Genomic DNA, 7,245 nt, shown 5'->3' on the forward strand with positions numbered 1-7,245 from the left:
CCACCCCACCCCCCGCCCCCAGTGGCGCTCAGCCCCAGGCAACTCTAACCTACTTCAAGTCTCTATAGATTTGTCTTTTCTTGGTTTGCCTTTCTTCGTGTAAATGGACTCATCCAACATGTGATCTTTTCTGTCTGGCTTCCTTCACTTGGCATAATGTTTCTGCGGTTCACTCATGAATAATGCTGCTATGAACACTCACACATAAGTCTTTGTGTGGACATATGTTTTCATTTCCCTTAGGGAGATGCCTAGGAGTAGAATTGCTGGATTGTATGGTAAATTTATGTTTAACTTTTTAAGAAACTGCCCGACAGTTTTCCGAAGAGGCAGCACCATTTTACATTCCTACCAGCAAAGTCTCAGAGTGCCAGGTGTTGTGAAATTATTTTGCTAAGGTATGTGCAGTCAAAACATAATCACCATTTTATAGGTGGGAAACCTGAGGCTGAGAGAGCTTAACTGACTTAGAGGAAGTCACACAGCCTTGACAGAGCCAGTGTTCAGCCAGGTCTGATTAGACAGCCCAGCCTTTTTCTACTGGGGAGCTGGGCTCTGTGCAAGGCGTTCGCTTTCCCAGGGGAGTTGGGGGAGGGTGGGGCAGTCACTTTGCTCTGGGTTCCCTCTAAGGAGCCAGGTGAGTAATGAGGCCTCAGGCCGGGGAAGGTGTCTGGTCTTTTTGCCACCTGGCCCTGGACACCAAGCCCCGGAAATGACTGACGTGACTCACTGACTTCTTGAAGTTGAGAGTGAAACTTCTGTCCTGCTTAATGAATGACCCAGCAAATGAGGAAGCTGGGAGAAAGAAGGAGGGCCCCATCCCTGTGAACTTTGACAGTCTCATAATCGCTTGGCTGGCGCAGGCACGGGGAGAGGAGAGTTTGGCTCTCCCCTTGTCTCCGAGCCGGCAAGTCGTTAGTTACTGAAATCACAGCCAATAACAAGTCCAGGCAACTGCTGACTGCATTGTTCCTGGTGCCTTGTTTTGTATGGTTGGTCAAAGCCCAAACAGCAGGGTGTGTAAAGTGATTACATAAAGACGTGGGAGACAACACAGTCAAACTGAGGAGATTAAGCAAGAATGATTGCTTTCGTATACATATATATTTTTATTGAAGTCGAGCCAGTTTACAATGTGTCAGTTTCTGGTGCACAGCATAATGCTTCAGTCATACACGAACACACACAAACCCAGATTCGTTTTCATATTCTTTTCCACCATAGGTGACCACAAGATGTTGAATATCACTCCCTGTGCCAAGAATGATTGCTCTCAAGCTTGGAGTTTTCTTGGGCGTGAGCCACCCCGTCCACCTTGCTCAGCCCTGCCTTAAAGCTTCCTCTGCTCCAAACAAAAACCAAACAGACAATTATTGCTTTCTATAATCTTTACCTTCAGCAGAATTTTAATAGAAGTCCATCTTTTCTTATTCATAGCTTTCTACCTGACCCACTCCTGGGGCCTCATGTTCAGGGAAATGAGCATGGGGCTTGGCATTTCCCTCCGTCCCTCCTCCCCAGCAGGGGCCGTGTCTTGTTCTGCTTCTGTTCCCTGCAGTGCTAAATGTGATGTCTTGTAACCTCAGACCTTCATCTTCTCTCACCTGGACTATTGCAATCCGCCTCCCGGTGGTCACCCTCCATCTGTATCTCCTCTCTATGGCCCATTTTCCACTGTCTCCTGAATTATCTTTCTAAAACACATCTTTTCATTCAAAGAGAAATGCTGACTTGTTATTATTGAATGAGATTCATGGTGCTGCAAATACGGCCAAGGCAGCACCATGCGTGTCTGTGCATTTAAAGATGCCCACTGATTTATGGAATGGTCAAAATAAAAGAAAAAATAGATTTTTTTTAAAGGTTTTTTTTGGGGGGGGTTAGTTAGTTTTATTTAGTTATTTTTAGAGGAGGTACTGGGGATTAAACCCAGGACCTCCTGCATGCTAAGCATGAGCTCTGCCACTTGAGCTACACCCACCCTCCCCAACATAGAAGTTTAAAGGCAGCCAATTGCTGGCAATCCACATTCTTCAGCAGGTTGTAAAAGACGGTCTGCATCCTGGCGCAGGAACTCACTTCTCCCTACTCTCTCCCCGCTCCTGCTCTACCTAAAAGGACATCTTACTCACCCTCCTTGTGTTTTCTAGCACCTGTGGCGGGCCTGGGCATAAAGCAGTGTTCACTAAATACCGCGTGGTATTATTAAATGTTGGTGATAATAGATGACAGTTGTGTTGACCTGTTAAGGGCTGTATTCATTTCACAAGTCTTCAAAGGAGACATCTACGAGTTCCTAGGAATTTATTCATACCAGAGGAGGTATAAGAATGGTATATAAATGACATTTAGTTTTTCTTCCCCTCAGAGTGAAACCACTGAATCTTTCAACCTGAGTCTTCAAAAATGTTAAAGGCCAAATCTTTATTTTAAAATTGCAGAAATACCCACCCCTCAAAGTAGACAAAGCTTATAAAAGAAAGAGCGGGGTGCTAAGTTTCCTCAGGTTAGACAGTGTGGTGAAACGTAATTAGAAAGGATTTAATGGTCATTTAAACTTGACCTGCGAGCTGTTTTCTTAGGAAAACAAAAATAAATAAATAAAGGAAAAAAGAATAAGTGAAAGGTCTCGATAGGATATCAAAGTTTGCTCAGGCTTACAGGCTACTTGGGAGTTGGCATTCCACAGTTCCATCAGTGCTGTTCTGGGAAATGAATGAGTTAAAAGACCACCAAGATAATCTTAAAATTTAGCTAATTTCAGATTAGTATATACTTTGTAAATTTAATGGTATATTAATGATTTTATCATGAAAATGTTTTATTCAGTTACGTGTATGACCACCCGCATTAGCAAGTTGACATTATAATAGAACTAAGTATTAAACCCTTTCATTGTTTATTGACAGGCATTATTTACAAACTAAACTGTGGACCCCCAAAAACTAGAAAAAAGTTGTAGCAAATTTGACAACAAATTAATATATTGTTATATCAAAAGCTATTAAGATGGGATAAAACACTGTCTCAAAAGGTGTTGATGGGCGAAAGTCATGAAAGACAGATCACAAAGGAGATAATATGTTTAACTGATAATATGGAAAAATTAACCAATTCCAACTTCCCCAGAAATCAGGGTGCCACCTTTTGCTGAGCAAACTAACTGAAGTTAAAGAAAAATGTAGCAATATCCACAGCTGGTAAAATGTGTGATAAAACAAGGAGCTAATATATTTCTGGTGGCAATATGAAATTGGCACAATCCTTTTGTAATGCTGTTTGGTAATATATGTCAAGAATCTTAAAAATCTTCATGCTTTTTTGATAATTTCACTTTGGGGATTTATACTAAGGGAATAATCCTACATGAAGAAAAAGATAAAAAATGCAGAAAGATACTTGTCAAAATATTATAGGTGCAAATTAAGTGCAAATCACTTAAATAGTCAACACAAGAGATACTATTGTATATTTATTTGATGAAATATGATATAGCAAATATGACTTGACGTGGATGACTCCCAAAACAATACCGAGAAGGAAATAAAAGCAAGTTGTAGAATATATACTGTGTGATACTAACTACGCAAATTTTGAATCATGCAAATATCACTACATGTGACTTTGGGATACATACATTTGTGGTACAAGTATACAGACACGCAAGAACTGAACAATCACCAGATTTAAGAAAGTAGTTAGTATACTAGAGAGAGGAAGCTGCAAATGAGGAAGATTACACAGAAGGTATCAATTGTATTGTATGTTCTTTTAATTCGTTCTTAAGCTCCAGGAGGTTATGTGGACTTTCATTCTATTATTCTTTATGTTTTTGTATGTCTGAAATATTTCATGATACATTTAAAATATTATGTAACTATCAGAAAGTTACACATAAAGCCCATATAATAACATGGGAAATAGGTGTGCTATAACTTTACATTAAATTCAAAATGATTATGACTATGTTCAAGCCACCAAAAAACCTGGCAAAGGAAGACGCCCCCAAAATGAACACTTTTCCTTCCAGATGGTGGTGTTAATACTTCCTTATTTAAAAATGTTTTCGTCTATTTTTCTTTTATGACCAGAATTGTACTATAATTTAAAAATAGTAAACCTGTTTTTAAAAACAAGCACAACATTTTAATTGGGTATTAAACCATCTGGAGTATTATAGTGCCTCTGATTTGTAAATTAATGTGCTGCTTAGCTTGGAATCTAGCATCACGTGTGAGCCGTAGAAGGATGGAGAAAGCAGAGATGAGGTTCACAGGTACCCATGTTTGTTGACAAAGGTGTGTGAAGCCGGGTGGACCAAGGGTTGCTCTAGGGGTCCGTGAAGTTTATGCGGATTATTCTGACGGTTGTGGCTAGCTGAAGTTGGCTTCCAGTGAGACTTGAAGTAGCAGCAAGTTTCCTCACACCCAAAATGTGCAACATAAATTAACTCTGTTGCAAGAAAGAATAAATGAATAAGAATAGGTCAGGGCTGACATTGAAATTGAGGCTCTGAGCTCAAGCTTAGATATTAGAACCTTTTCGTAATTCCCAATGACTTTGAGAACTCTAGAATGCTCACAGGTCTTTGAGAGCATCTGCTTTAACTTGCTCATGTGACAACTGAGCAAACTAAATGCCAGCCAAGTAAGCAAAGGAATCAACTACTCTTGACTTTAATCGTATTAGTTCCAGTGTCAAATCAAGAACAAACAGTGCCCTAACATTTTCACAGAGAAATATGCTACAAATTCCTTGGCCTGCTCTTTGCCAGTCACTGAAAACCCTTGACAATCTGGCTCCAACCTGTTTTTCTACCTTATCTCACACTAATTCTTCAGAGAAGCAAGGAGTTTCTGTTACACTCTGCTTCCCAGCCTCCCCGCTCTGTGTTGACACTGTTTTCCCCCTCTCAGTAAAGCCCTCGTCCCTTTTCTCTGCCTATTTCAAACAATCCATCTTTGAAGGTACAACTAAAACCCTTGGTGGGTTGGTTATTAGCCAGATGTAACATAATGAGTGTCTTGATTTGGCTGATGGGTGTGGAAACAGAGTATAATGCAAAACGCTTGTGAAAGATGGAGAAGAATGAAGGAGCCATGGGAAATAATAATTAAAAAAATAATAATGGTGAATGCTAATTACTAACATTGATGGCATGCTTACTATGTGCTAGACCCTGTGTTAACCATTTACAGATTCATTATCACACTTAATAATAATCTCAGTAACTCTGAAATGGTGTATCAGTTGGGATTGCGTTACAGGTTACACATAACCAAGAGTTTAAAGAAGTCAGGTTGTGGGGGTTTTTTTAATTGAGTAATAGTCAGCTTACAATATCGTGTCAATATCCAATGTAGAGCACAATTTTTCATACATATATTCATCATCGCATTCTTTTTCACCATGAGATACCACAAGATCTTGTATATATTTCCCTGTGCTACACAGTATGATCTTGTTTATCTATTCTGCATATGCCTGTCAGTATCTACAAATTTCAAACTCCCAGTCTGTCCCTTCCCACCCCCCTCCTCCCTGGCAACCACAAGTTTGTGTTCTATGTCTGTGAGTCTGTTTCTGTTCTGTATTTACGTTTGTTTTGTTTTTTTTTTTTGGATTCCATATATGAGCAATCTCATATGGTATTTTTTTTTTTCTCTTTCTGGCTTACTTCACTTAGAATGACATTCTCCAGGGACATCCATGTTGCTGCAAATGGAGTTATGTTGTCGTTTTTTTATAGCTGAGTAGTATTCCATTGTATAAATATACTGCATCTTCTTTATACAGTCATCTGTTGATGGACATTTAGGCTGTCCATTTTGTTTTTTGGGGTTTTTTTTTTTTTGCTTCTTCCATTTAATAAGGAGCCCAGTCCAGTTTTATGTGTGACTCAGTGATGTCACCAAGAATCCAGGCTTGTTCTGTCTTCTTTCTTCTCAAGGACCTCCAGCAACATCTTTTTGGTCAGAACTATGTTTCATAATTACCTCTAGCGGCAAGGGAGGCTGTGAGATCGCCAAATACAATTTCATTAATAAGGAAGGAGGAGGCTATTTTGGTAGGCAACCTGCAATGTCATCTTCTTTCTACAGATAAGGGAAATGAGTAGAAGAATGCTGAGAAATAGTGTTGGAAGTAGGTCTGACAGTGGAGCCCAAATTATTAACCATTTACATTACATGGCACTATTTAAAAAATGGCTTTGAAAAAAAATTAAAAATAAAATCAAATAAAAAATGGCTTTGGCCCTGCTCTCCGCTTAAGATGGGGTGTGAACAACTGGAACACACTTTGTGCTACCTTTTCCTCCTTTGGTACCTTCCCTTCCTCTTCGCTGCTGTCTTTTCCCCTCGAATCTCAGAGGGGAGGCTGCAGTTCTTGGTAAGGGCCGGAGGGAAGAAAACCTGTGTAGTTCTTTATTTTCTTTCCCATTTGAAATCCTTGATAATTGTTTTAGTAAACAAGAGAAGGTGACTTAATAGGATTTGGTAAATGATTAAGTGTGGAGCTTGACATAGAGTCAAATGAAACCTTAAGATTTGATCACAAGTTGTTTGGATCATGGAAAATGCATATGAATAAGACAGGGGGAGGGTAGGGGTGGGAAGGGATAAATTTGGGAGTTTGAGATTTGCAAATGTTAGCCACTATATATAAAAACAGATTTAAAAAGCAAATTTCTTCTGTATAGCACAGGGAACTATATTCAATATCTTGTAATAACCTTTAATGTAGAAGAATATGAAAACAAATATATGTTATGTACGTGCATGACTGGGACATTGTGCTGTGCAGCAGACATGGACACATTGTAACTAACTATACTTCAATTAAAAAAAAGAAAAGAAACTCTAAAAAAAAAAAAGAAAGGGGGGATGGTAGAAGTCAGTGGCAGAGTACATGCTTAGCATGCACGAGGTCCTGGGTTTCAAAAAACTAAATAAGTAAATAAATAAACCTAATTACCTCCCCCAAAACAATTTTAAAAATAGTGTTAAACAAAAGAAAGGGGAATTATTAGTTTAATTTCTTGCGTTAAGCTTCAGGTGTTGGCAAAGCTTCCAGATAGGTATTGATCATCGTGGGTGAGTCAATCGTAAAAAGCAGATGAGAAGAAAAGATGAACGTTCCAGAAAGAGATGATCCTGTCCCCACTGGAATAATACAGTATATTTGTTTTGCTGATTTCTACACCTGTTTGTATCAAGGCTTTGTATGCCTGAGGATGAAAAAAGA

Source organism: Camelus ferus, chromosome 33 (genome assembly GCF_009834535.1).
Source record: "Camelus ferus isolate YT-003-E chromosome 33, BCGSAC_Cfer_1.0, whole genome shotgun sequence".
NCBI lineage: Eukaryota > Metazoa > Chordata > Mammalia > Artiodactyla > Camelidae > Camelus > Camelus ferus.